At 41.1% G+C, this 13,771-nt stretch overlaps 1 protein-coding gene across 3 annotated transcripts in view; it reads right to left on the bottom strand.

Annotated features, from left to right (window-relative positions):
- Window positions 1-13,376, bottom strand: part of LRRC8C (leucine rich repeat containing 8 VRAC subunit C) — an 89,619-nt gene extending 76,243 nt beyond the window's left edge. For 2 of the 3 annotated variants that reach the window (XR_004820007.1, XM_027592524.2), the window contains exon 1: window positions 13,122-13,376. The gene's annotated coding sequence lies outside the window, so the exon portion shown is untranslated. The remainder of the gene's footprint in view (window positions 1-13,121) is intronic. The other variant, XM_027592454.2, reaches the window with a different exon arrangement.
- Window positions 13,377-13,771: the final 395 nt, after the last annotated feature.

The raw sequence follows: 13,771 nt of genomic DNA, 5'->3' as shown, positions 1-13,771 counted from the left end.
GAGACAGAGAAGGCAGTACACCTTTTCGATGTAATACTAAAGACCTGTTTAACGGGCTCACCCAAAGATTTAGAGAAATATACCTTTCTTGGACTTGCTAAGTATTGCTAATTAAATTCCAGACTTGTAGATTTTTGTCCAGTATAAAAGAAAACCCCAAATATTGCTTGTTTGTTTTTTATAGCCCTGCAGGACATTACCTATTTTTTGTATCTAACCTAGCAATGTTATTCTAACATTCTTTTTTCAGATAGTTCCTTGAATGCTCTTTGAACCAGCTGGCTTCTTTATTAAGAGCTTGACTAAATCCTTTACGTGTTCATTCTATATTAGGAGTTATGTTCAACTTCTTGAAAATTATCCTTTGACAACATTCACAGAAGTCTTAAGTTTTCTGTGTTTTGCTTGTGGTCAGATTGTGTATATATTTGCATTTGTCTAACAGTTAAAGTTGTATGTAGGAATTTTTTCAGAGGTTTTCTGTTCATTTGCTTGTGTTTGGAAGCGGTTATTTATAGTATTCTGTTTTTATGGTGAGTGAGTCCCTTGGGCCCCTACTAGACCTTTAGCTTCCCACTTGCTTAGAACACCTCTAAGAATGAAGGTTAAGTGGTTGCAGGAGTTTGTCTTTTGTGTGTTAGAAGAATACTTCCTTAAACAAATAGATTCACTTTGAAAGGAAGGGAAAAGGGAAATCTGGGTGATTTTACAAGGGTGTGAAGAAAGCATTAAGGGAAATTTCTGCCAGGTCTTGGTCTGACAGTGAATTAAAAGAATAGTAGGAAATAGACTGAAACAGATCCAATTTATCAAGACAGCCTCTCTATCACCATCCCAGGCAAAAGAGCAGTACCTGAAAAAAATGTTAACCAATAAGAGATATTTTACTTTTATAGGTGACTTTACCTCTTTCCAGAGGGAAACTTAACAAGAATGTAGACTTCCAAATGAATGGAGTTCACATTTTCTAGGCAGAAGCTAATAAACACTTACATACTTCTAGAGTAAGGGAATATGAAAAATATCCCTCCTCCACCCTACAATAAAAAGAGGAAAAGTGCACAGAAGAAAAGTTTGGCATTAACCGGTGGTGTTCAGTTCACTAAGGATAGGGAACCCAAAAATATACAAATAGCTACAGAGTTAGCCTTCAGTAGTCCTTTCTATATATATATATATATATATATATATATATATTTTTTTTTTTTTTTTTAAGATTTTATTTATTTTAGAGAGAGATGGAGAACGCGAGCAGGGGGAGGGACAGACAGAGAGGGAGAGAGAGACTCCCAAGCAGACTCTTTGCTGAGCACAGAGCCCAATGTGGGGCTTGATCCCAGGACCCTGAGATTGTGACCTGAGCCAAAATCAAGAGTTGGATGCTCAACCAACTGAGCCATGCAGGTGCCCCCTTTTCTATATTCCTTAACCAGAATTTTTAATCCAAAATTTAAAAAGATTTAGTGGTGCATTAATAGTACTTTGCAAACTGTGGTTGAAGTATATTAAAATTCAAAGTTCAGTGGATATTCCTAATGATGAATACTTGGACAAATTAAACTTTTGTTTTCATTAAAAAGACAGTTGAATGTTTTAGCCCTGATTTTATTCTAGTTTGGGATAAGATGCAAAAATTATACCTCATTTACATCAAACTCACATCAAAATTTTAAACACAAAGTTATACATGACCCAGCAATTCCATTTCTACATAAACCTATCCCACAGAGAAATGAAAACCTATGTCCACACAAAAACTTGTATACGAACATTCATAGGAGCATTATTCCTTATAACAACCTAAAAGTCCATCAACTGATAAATGGATAAGGAAAATATGATATATCTATACAATAAAATATTACTTGGCAATAAAAAGGCATGGAGTACTGATACATTCTAGAACATGGATAAACCTCAAATGTACGCTAAGTGAAAGAAGCCAGTCACAAAAGACCATATATTGTAAGATACCATTTATATGAAATGTCTGGAACAGGCAAATCTATAGATACAGAAGATAGACTGGTGGCTGCCTAGAGTTCAAGAGGAGGAGATGTCGGGGGGCAAGGTGGGGAGTAACTGCTAATGGGTACAGGTTTCTTTTTGGGTTGACAAAAATGGAAAATTAGATTATGGTGAGGAATTCTGTAATTATACTAAAAACCACTGAACTGTATCCTTTAAACAGATAAGTGTTATAGTATAGAAATTATGTATCAGTAAAGCTGTTAAAATATTTTAGCTTATGCATGACTGACCTGTTCTCTGATAGGATGCATATTTAATTGGAAGTTACTAAATTCCTTGTATTTATATCATAGGTCAGATCATTATTTACACTAAAAATTTAAGTGTTTGTAGGTATGTTCAACAAAATTGAATTATAACTAGTGTCTGTTTCTTTAATGATGGTTATACATTTTAGGCAATGCTGCAGTAAAGTGAAAGCATGGAATGTCATATTTCTTTGGTAGATTTCTAATATGGATAGGGATCATACTATTTTTAAAGATTTTATCTCTTTATTTAGAGAGAGAGAGTGCGTGTGCACATGGGGGGGTGGGAAAAAGGGAGAGGGAGAGAGAGAATCTCAAGCAGACTCTTGTGCTGAGCATGGAGCCCTACTTGGGGCTCGATCTCACGACCCCGAGATCATGACCTGAGCTGAAATCAAGAGTCGGACGCTTAACTGACTGAGCCACCTAGACACACCTATATTATTTTTAAATGGCAATGTAAATTGTAATTCAAGATAATTAATTTTAAGGCTTGGGACGAATATTAAAATTGGATAATGGATGAATAATCTTTGACAAAATACTATCATGTGGTAGTTTAAATTTATATATCACATATACAAACATAATTTGTTCTTCATAACATTTGAAGATCATAATCATTATTTTATAACATGCTCTATAAAATTAATTTTATCTTAAAAAGTAAAGTCTAACATTTTAAATACTGTCATCCACCATTGCTTAGCTTGTGATTTATATAAGAAATAACACATACTGAGATAAAATTATTTTTTAAAGTAGCTTAATAGAATAAATGACAACTGAGAAAGAAAATGAGATGGCCTTTTATCAACATGAGGCTGTAAAATTATTTACTTACATATCCTACCCAGGTAGCAAAAGTTATTTTTGTCTTTACCCAACTCAATGTGTTCTTTCAAAAGAGGCAATTAGCTTTTTTGCTTTTTTTAAAAACTTTATTTATTTATTTAAGGGAGAGAGCAAGAGAGCACAAGCAGGGGGAGTGACAGAGGGAGAGAGAAGCAGACTCCCCGCTGAGCAGGGAGCCCCCCGTGGGGCTTGATCCCAGGACCCTGGGATCGTGACCTGAGCCAAAGGCAGACAGACACCTAACCGACTGAGCCACACAGGTGCCCCAGCTTCTTTGCTTTTATACTGTTTTTTGGAATTGAAATGATAAATAACTGAAAGTAAACAAGCAGAATAATAAGAGATTCCTGGCCTCTAGAAAAATTAAAATCCTGACATTTCTTTATAGACTTTCTAATTTAGTTGTTAGTAGTTAATACAACAACCAACAATATGGCCTTCTCTTATCATTGGGCATCTATATTCTTCTCTGATAACATTTTATAATGTTATGTTGTCTTAAGATTATCTTCCAAATTTGAAGCAATAAAGACAGGAGATTTTTTATACTCAGAATATATCTGATACACACTAGACAGTATCTAGGTAGCATCAAAAGTTTGCTCCCTCTCCTACAATCCAGAATATGGCATTCATAAGTAAGAGATGCTGGAAATCATTAATTTTAATTGATTTGCTCCCTAATTCCTTAATTAGGTCAATAGTAGGCTGCTCTGTTTATTGCAATCACATTATGGGAAAAGCTGTCATGTGGGGGGAAAAAAGCTAATAGACAAAATGTTATTAATGTGATTACATTTTTAGGATACACTCTCAGGACAAGTAAAATCTACACGCTTATGTACAAGGGTTGACTGAAATAATTACTGTCAACATATTTACTTCTAAGCTTTTTGGGGTAAATTTTAAATACCTGAAGGTCAATTAGATTAGTGAGACCCTTATTGTTAATTGCTACTTTATAGATTCCTTAGGATACAGAATCCTAATTTCTAATCACAAAGTTTATAAGGAGAGATGTTTTTACTTCACCCTTTCTCATCTTTATGTCTTTAATTTTTGTCATCCCTATTGCCCTGGCTAGCCTCCTGTACAAAGTGGAATGGGGATAAGACCCGTCCTTGGAAACCAGCTACCGAGAGACCCAGTTAACTGTCAACTGTTACTCAAGAGTCTAATAACCCTCAACCCACATTTTTTATCTGGTCTCATAATGATGTATAACCATCCATTACTTTTAAAAGATGTCCCCAGTAAGAATGAATTTTCAAACTGACTTACCAGAAACCTTTTCTCTTATATGTCAGACTGAAATAAAACTTTAATATATGCTCATAAATAAATGATTTGTCTAGAAAGTTTTTCCAACAATCTATTCAGCCTACTAGTTACCCAGCACCATTTCCTTAGGAATAAATTTGCTTTTGCCCTCATGGCATATGGTTAGTCTTTCTCCATCTTGCATTTCATTCATTTATTCATTTAACAAATATTTATTGATCCTTTGCTACATGTCAGGCACTATTCTAAATACTGGTGCTACAGAAATGAACATACCCAAACAAAACTCCAGTATATTTATATGGTTGGCTTGCTTATTTTTCTTCAAGATATAACCCTTTACTTTCCTTAAGTAAATTTTATTGCTTCATTTTGACTACTTCCTTTCATTTTATTTTATTTTTACGAAGCTCATTTCCAATCCTTGCTTCAACACCAAGCCACTCTATCCACCATGGAGCCATTTAACAAAATATCAGATACATGTTTCCCATTATTCCACGTAGATTTGTAGATAAAATACCTAAGCCCTCAACTCAGATCCAAACTCTAGACACATGTGCAGCTACTAACTCCTCAGCTTTAACCACGCTCTGGGAGCCACACAGCTTTGCATTAACTAGAAAGTTGTGTGTGCTGGACAGTATTTCCTAACTTTACTGATAAGAACATTATCCTGGAGTTAATGTCAAGGGAGATAATACAAATTAGCCTGGCAGTGTTTTTTCTAATGAAGCTATTCTCATAGTTATTTTGAAAAATCAAGGTGTTATTAGCTTAATAATCCTCTATAATACTTTTCTAGAAGTTGGATTTATTGGTTATATTTTATTTGATATTTTGGTTATATTTTATTTGATAAGATATTTGAAACTTTTTTTTAAGATTTTATTTATTTGAGAGAGAGAGAACATGAGCAGGGGGGTGGGGCAGAGGGAGAAGGAGAAGCAGACTCCCTACTGAGCAGGGAGCAAGATGCGATGTGGGGCTCGATCCCAGGACCCTGAGATCATAACCTGAGCTGAAGGCAGATAGATGCTTAACTGACTGAGCCACCCAGGCACCCCCTGAACCTGTTCCTAATTTTCATAAACTTCAACAATATTTGAGAAAGAATACTTAAAAATTTTTATTGGTTTGACACTTCTTCAAATACACGGAATGAAATCACAGGACTTAGGAGTTTTCATATATTTAGCTTATTTAGTGACTTTTGCCTCGGATTTATTTTGGTTTCCGGACTTCATATTTTAGATAATGCTTGCCCCTAATTTCCAATCACATATAGAAATATTTCCCTGTACATATTTCATGACCCTATTAAGAAGGATAACTTCTCATTACACTATCAAATTTCATAATCAGAATTTAAAATAATAGAAAGGGAGAAGGATACACTCCAAACTGGTAGCTTAGCAATGTTACTGTAACATCTATCATTAAATATTTATCCCACAATGCTGTCTTGAGCAGCTATGTCCCAGACACTGTGTAGGTGCTGTGGATACAGAAGTGAACAAGACAGATACAGTCTCTGCCCTCAGGGAGGTTTCAGTGCAGCTCCAAAAATGAAAGAGAAAAGATGGTGAAAAACAATTACTGGAGGTTTGACAGTGAAGGAAAGGAAAAAGAACAATACAGTTAAAACAAAAGCTGGAGGAGATGAGGATGAGCTATCTGGGGGGAAGGGAGCGTGCAAGGGCTGATGGGCTCCAAATGCTGAAAGCAGTCAATATGCAAAGAAGCCAAGCTCTTCTAATGCTTGCAGCTCCCGAGACTGGACACCAGAAGCCCAGGCTTATGCTCCCTAGGGAACTGGAGTAAGGAACAGAACACGAAAAAGCTAAGAATGACTTCAGAGCCCCACTGCACCCCCCCCCCCTACAAATATCTACTTGTTACGACCTGAAATCTCTTTGGTAGGGAACATAGTGTTTCATAAGTATAAATAAATGGCTTAAAATACAAATGCTCTATTAAAGACAAACTAATTTATACTCATGTATAATTGACTGGTCACAAGAATGAATAGTTAATAGCAGAGCCTTTCCAGCATAACATAAGTAAAGGGTGTTGAGCATTTAAAGTTTGGGGAGGGCTTCCTATCCCTATTCCCCAAAAGAATGCAGGTAGAGGGGCTTTGGAAGATAATTTTATAAATTTAATAATTTTGCCAAGGTAGAACTGGGAAAACTAGAAGCCTTACATTTTTTTACATGTATATTTCAGCTTAAGAGCCAATAAAGTATGCTTTTCTGAAAAAGGCAAAAAGAGAAAAGAACAATCTAATGCCAGAGAATTTGTCAAGTAAGGTATCATACACTCATACAAATAAATATGTTGACTTTTCTTCAGGTCTTTTAGTTCTATATGGCTCTTTCACAATTTTTGGACATAATATAGAATTGTGCCACACCATGTGTTCTCAACTGGGGGGCAATCTCGTCCCTGTCAAAAATCAGTTCTGTGGGAAAAACTGCAATCCATGAAAATTCTCTTAGGCTTTTATTTACAGGAAAAAGAGAGAAAGTATAAACAGAGTAAATTAAATCTGATGTTTCTAGCATGTGAAAAAATGCATATTAAACATTGGTCATAAATTTGCAAATAAAATCTAAAAATATAACACAGGATGTTTTTAAACTATGTAGACATTGTTTTCCGTCCATTTTCATTCTTCTTTTATTAAGAAAAAAGCAGAAATAAATGAATAAAAAGGGAAAATAATAAAGAAAAAAAATCAGTTCTGGAGGGCAGGGTAAAAAAAGAAATCTTAAATAATGGTTTGTAGCCTGCCAAAAGGCCACAGTTCATGAACAGATATACAGTGTATCTGTATCATAATTTATCTATAAAAAAAAAAAACTCGTGGAGGGAGAGTAATAATGAAATAAAAGGTTGGGTAACACTTTTCTATGATCTCCATTATGTGCTCCCTGGTGTTTCAAGCCTTTGGGCGGTTTTTTGGCTTTAGCCAAAATAACTCCTCTTTGCTCTACCTTCCCACTCTTCTCCAGGAGAATAGCTCTGGTTCTTCCCAGTTCTTAGAAGTGTTCTTCAAACAACATACATTTCTGGATTCCTTTGACTGAAAATACTTCAGTCTTCTGAGACATCTTCAGTTACTTCCCTAAACTTTAAGGAATCTTTCTTAAAATTGGTTTCTGAATTTTGCCAATTCTCCCTTTTCTAAATCCTATTCATTTTCTGAACCCATATTGCCATTTCTCTACCAGCTGCCATTCACAATTAGATACACCACAGACTATATAACCATATTTTATTTTATTTTATTCTATTTTATTAAAGATTTTTTTATTTTTATTCATTTGAGAGAGCGAGCACAAGTGGGAACACGAGAGCAGAGGCAGAGGGAGAAGCAGGCTTCCCACTGAGCAGGGAGCCCGATGCGGGGCTCGATCCTAGGCCCCCGGGATCATGACCTGAGCCGAAGGCAGACGCTTAACTGACGGAGGCACCCAGGCGCCCCTATAGAACCATATTTTAGAAGAGCTCCCATCCAACATCAGAAAATGATCCTAAATTCACTCCCAGAACCTGTGAGTGTGTTACACTTCTAAGCAGATAGCCCAGATTCTTTATTTCACGTCTGATACTAGAGAAGAGTTCAGTCATTCTCTACTCTTAATAATTAGGAAACTTTCAATATCTTCCTGCCAAACTATCTACTTTAAGCAAACCTCTGAGATTACCCTCTTGTCTTTCTGTGCCAGCCCGGGGTACAAATGAGAGTATATTAAAGGTACTAGATGTTTGAGGCCACACTAGTTCCTCTCCTTTCTTGCCAACTTGCCTCACCGTCTCTTTTCTATTTCTACACTCCAGGAATACCATATATCTAGCAGGCCTCCGTCATATACTATTATAGTCATGCTTCCTTTCTGTTACCTCTTCCATTTTTTCCACCTCTCATATTTGTGTGAAACTGCCTGCGTCTTTTCCCTGTGCTAATTCTCTCACGAAGTCACTTCTGGTTGCAGCCTCCACACTGTGCCATGGTTAGTCCTATTTCCAACCAAAGTGGTTTGAAATCCTCCTTGCTCATTACCTCAACCTTCTCTCAAGGTAGGTATTCCTTTCCCTCAGGTAAATCCTATTCCTTATTAAAGAAATCCATCTGGACCATTGAAAATACCAAACTACTCAAATACCGTTGGTGTGCTCAATATTTGCAAACTTAATGAGTTTTTTATCCCACCAGAGGAGCCATTTATTAACGAACCATAGCTATCTCACCTGGTACCGAATGGCCGAAACTTTAAGAAGTATGGCCTTCCAGGGATGTCTGAGTAGCCCAGTCAGTTAAGCGACAGACTCTTGATTTCAGCTCAGGTCATCATCTCAGGGTTGTGAAATCAAACCCGGGGTCAGGCTCTGTGCTGGGCGTGGAGCCTGCTTGAGATTCTCTCTTCCTCTCCCTCTGTGCCCCACCCTCCCTCTCTTAAAAGAAAAAGAAAAAAAGGCCTTCCAGTAAATGTTATATATCAGTTAAATTGGTGGAGAAGCCTCGGACAAACAAGTCTCGAAGAGGAAGGTGTCACTAATAATCATGTAACAGAGACGAATAATTTAGGCATCTTTCCTAATTACTGTAAGGCTCTCCCTCAGAATATCTGACTCACCTTTCATTCAGAAATTAGAAACCATTTGTATTTTATACTAGCAAGAAATATAAAGAAATAGAAAAATTCCCTTTTCCTCAAAGAGTGTACAGACTTTCATAGGATATTATCCGGGCAAATAACTAAAAAAGTAAAAAAAAAAAAATTTTTTTTTTAAAGATTTTATTTATTTGACAGAGAGACACAGCAAGAGAAGGGACACAAGCGCGGGGGGGGGGGGGGGCGGGTGGTGGGAGAGGGAGGGAGAAGCAGGCTTCCCGCAGAGCAGGGAGCCTGATGCGGGGCTCGATCCCAGGACCCTGGGATCATGACCTGAGCCGAAGGTGGACGCTTAACAACTGAGCCACTCAGGCGCACCCCCGCAAAAAAAAAATTTTTTTAATTATTAGGCTATATGGTGTCTGACTTATAAGTGAACTGAGAAAGGATTTAAAATGGAAGGTATGTGGGCTCCAGAAGGAGGTAGCATTTAGGCTGGGCCTTGAAGGACATGCAGAATTTTAGCTAGTGGAGATCTGGCCAAGGGTGAGGTAGGTGGTGGGAAGAAAGTGGGACTGTCATGGTGCCTTGAGTGATAAGCAAGGCTGAGAAATCAGGAGAAGCAGAAAACAGGAAAGTGTGTTTGCCAAAAATTACAAATTCCAACTCACTGAAGTATGGCCAGTAAAGTTCTAAAAAATATGCAGAGTGGAGCAAATGACAAACTACGTAAGGTGAGTAAATGTAAGTCAGGACTACGAAAAAAGGATGTGATTCAAAAGTTAAAGATGCTAGAAACCAGAGTGGACCTTTGTCTAGCCATATGAAGAATGAATCACTGATAGCAACGACTAATCACTATATGCATGTAAAATATAGATGGAGCTAATTCCAGCAGAAAATTTCCATCAACGCCAGGATACAGGGGTGCTAATCCCTGCCATTTACTGAACACCTAGTAGGTGACAGGAGCTGTCCTTTATACAGTTTGTTACATTTAGTCCACACAGTACTCCAACTAATAGGTTTTATTAACTCCATTATACGTCAGGAAATGGGCTCAGGAAAGTTCCACAGCATGAATTAATTTACACTCCTACTGGACAGTAAAACCAAAATCTGATACCAGCTTTTCCCATCTTGAGACCATGCTCTTTCTCCCATGCCAATCTAGCCTGATTTATATGTTAAGAGAAATGAAGTGGAATCAAGGATACCTCCATAGTAATATCACCCTCATTGGCTGCAAATATGCTTTCATCAGTGATAGAGCTGGAGATACAGCCAGCACTCCAGGGACTAAGTATAAAATCTTGAGAGTGTACTGCGGCCTATGAGACCATCACTGTCATGTTGATGAGAACCGCTGATGAAAAAAAGTAAAATGTCGAGGCGCCTGGGTGGCTCCGTCGTTAAGTGTCTGCCTTCGGCTCAGGTCATGGTCCCAGGGTCCTGGGATCGAGCCCCGCATCGGGCTCCCTGCTCAGAGGGACGCCTGCTTCCCCCTCTCGCACTCCCCCTGCTTGTGTTCCCTCTCTCTCTGTGTCTTTCTCTGTCAAATAAATAAATAAAATCTTAAAAAAAGTAAAATATCCATTAGGTTAAGTTCTTAATCTGTCATTTAATAGAGATCAGTGGCAAGAACACGGGTTTAGGAAATAGATGGCCCCAATTCCAAATGTGAATTCTGCTATATACTATTTACATTGGAAAATCCTGGATAGTGATTTTACTTCTTCAATCTCAGCTTCTTCATAGAGTCATTACAGCAAGTTAACAATAAATCTTTGTAGAAAAAAGATAGGCAGCTTTGGATAACAGAAAAGTACATCATTGAGGCTAAAGAGGTTTGGCCTCATTCAGGCATTAAGTTAGCTGTCTTGTCTTGGGCAAGTCACAGACTCTGACCATCTTTCTTCTGTAAAAAGTAGATGGCACCATCTACTTTAAGCATTTGTTGTACGAATCTGAGTATAACGTATGTTAGGCACCTACAGTACTAGACTATATTATAGCAATGTATCCACCATATTAAATCATTAACACAATGCTTGGCAAAATATGTGTAACTTTCCACCCCAACTGTTTTTACACTTGGGCTCTATTATAATGTTATTGGTGATTATAACTTAAAAATACTACAGACTACTGGAAAATCGTAACAGCAATTTGGTAAAAATTAGACACCTTAGGCATTTTAAAAATTGCTAACTTTGTATTGTACTTAAAAGTTAAAATTTACATAAGTGGAAAATTAGTCATTCTTTTATACTCCCTCATACATTTTTTTCACTAAAAGCATTCCATTAAACAAAGTGCTTAGTCAATCTGAGAAATAAAAGATTAGTACCATTAACAGAGACTTTGATAATTTTATTGCTAAGAAAATTGTTAAACATGCTTGCTATCTCTGATAGCATTGTTGAAGTGGTAGGACCCAGCTGTGGTCAATCCATTATGTGAACCATGAAAAATATCCATCCTTGCAAAACTGGTCCCCAACTGCCCCTCAAAAGCAAACAAACAAACTGACGTCAAGACAGTATTTAAATCAATCACTCCAAAGTAAAGTAAATCAGGGTTACACCCCTGGTATTCCCTAATTAAGCGAGTCAGAAGAAATATACAGAAAACTAGAGCAGGATACATCTAATGGGTCATCTATATCCACACATCCAACACTTGGTTTATGAATCGAAGCAAATTTGGGAAGTTCAATGTACCTTTTGGGTTTACACAAATCATTAAAAAATAAAGAAAAAAATGTATACACGTATAAAGCTCCTTGGTTCCAGCGATTTTGCAGTGTTGTGCCAAGCAAGAGGGTTAACATCAGTTTGCCTCCTTTCCCACCTAGACGACATCTTACTGATTTATCCATGAATAAGCCTCGTGGATGCCTTAGGAAACCACTCCATACCTGTCCGGAAATGTGCCCGTTGGTTGAAGCTCCATTTCTTACATTATAAGAAGTATGCGAATAAAATAGGACTGCCATTTCTTTTATCTATTCCTCCCCCGTAAAGCTGCGATAAATAGGGTCACTCAAGCCTCCCTTTGCCCAACGCTAGCACTCCCACAAAATTGGTTCTTATTTTTTACCTTAAGGAGGATGGGGAATTGAAAGTGTTTTCCTAACGGGTTTGCTGAGTTTCAGATGTTTAAAAAGAATTTGAAACCAAGTGAAGTTTGGTCTTCACACTGAAATATCCGTCCTGGGATGTGGGCTAGGTGTCTGTGGTTATTCAGAGCGAGGTACCCTGTGAGCTTCTGAAGGAACTGTAATCTGATGTACACCGGCAGGCGTGGGGTGGGGGAGGGAAGAACTGGCCGGGGAGAAAAGAATGGAATTAGCGTCTACGGAGCACATCCTAAGGTTCCGGAGTTGCTGACTCCATCCCTAACCACCTCGCTGCTGGGAACCAGCTGGAAAGGGAAAGACCGGCGACCCTGGGTTGAGGTTGAAGGCGGCGGTCCTGGTCTCAACAGCCGGCCTAGACACCTGGCTTCTGGGGCCCGCCCGATCCGGCTAAACCCTCTCTCCCCGCCGGTCCTGCAAAGGGGTAGGCACCGCGCTCTCGTTCCCGTCGGAGATCATCAGATTCCTCTCTCCCCGAAAGTGCTAACTTCAGGGGCTCAGGGGTACAAAGGGAGAGCAGACCAGAAGGGACAGGCCGTGGGGTCTCGGGGGCGGAGGGTTCAGGTAGGGAAGAAGGACGATCGCCCCGGCGGTGGCCGCCTTTTCTCCTCGTCCTCCACCCCCGATCCCCCCACCCCCCACTAAGTCCGCAGAACCTGCGGCGGCCGCGCGGTGCTCGGCGCCAGGCTGGGGTCCCTGGCCCCGACGCTGGGGCTGGCTCGGGATGGGTGGGGTGGGGGCTGGCGGGTCCCAGAGCCCCAGCAGCGGGTGGCTGCAAGGAGCAAACCCCGGGCAGGCGACCACCTTCCGCCCGCCCGAGAGCGCGAGCAGCAGAGACGCGAGCGAGGCGCAGGGCGAGCAGCGGCTCCGGCGCACCTAGCGGACCGAGCCGGGCGGTCCTCGGCGGGCCGCCCCTCTCCATCCCTCGGCGGTCCCCGCCCTTACCTCCGGGCGCGAGGGTGCCGGCGGGGAGGGTGCTGGGGAGCGGCGAGCGGTCTCCCGGTCCGGCTCAGCGGCGGTCAGCGACAGCGGGGTCGTCGGCGGGGCCGCTGCTCATGGCGTGTGGCTCCCGGAGCACTGCGGCCGCGGCCACGGCGGCGCCTTCCTCCTCGTCCTCTTCGCGGGCTCCCAGCCGGGACGCAGCTACCGCCCCAGCCCCGCAGCCCTCCTCCCCTCCGCCTCCCCGGCCGCGGACGGAGCCGCCTCCAGCGCCGCCCCGCGCGCAGCCGGGCCAGCGGCAGCCAGCGCCGCCCAGTGCCCGGCCCCGGAGTCGCCGCCGCCGCCGCCGCCCGCCCGGCGGTCCCAGCCCCGCTGTGACGCAGGCCGCCGTGCCCGGGAACTTCCTCCCCTGCGGAGACCACCGCGCGCCGGGACTGGCCGGCGAGGCTGCCGCTGGCAGCCGGAGGCTTTCCCCTGGCCGTGGAAAACGGGCCCTCCCGCGCTTCCCGGCGGGGCCGCTCCCGCCTCTGAGGCGGCCACCTGGCGGCGTCTGCCTGGGGAACGGGCTGCGTCCAATACCTCCCCCATCCCTAACAGGGCGCGGAAAACCGAGGCTTCTCCGCGCTCTGCGGCCACTCCACTGCCGCAGCTCCTCC

The sequence above is a fragment of the Zalophus californianus genome, chromosome 4 (assembly GCF_009762305.2).
Source record: "Zalophus californianus isolate mZalCal1 chromosome 4, mZalCal1.pri.v2, whole genome shotgun sequence".
Classification (NCBI taxonomy): domain Eukaryota; kingdom Metazoa; phylum Chordata; class Mammalia; order Carnivora; family Otariidae; genus Zalophus; species Zalophus californianus.
Note: the sequence above shows the minus strand (reverse complement) of the source record. Positions and strands in the feature narration are given on the sequence as shown.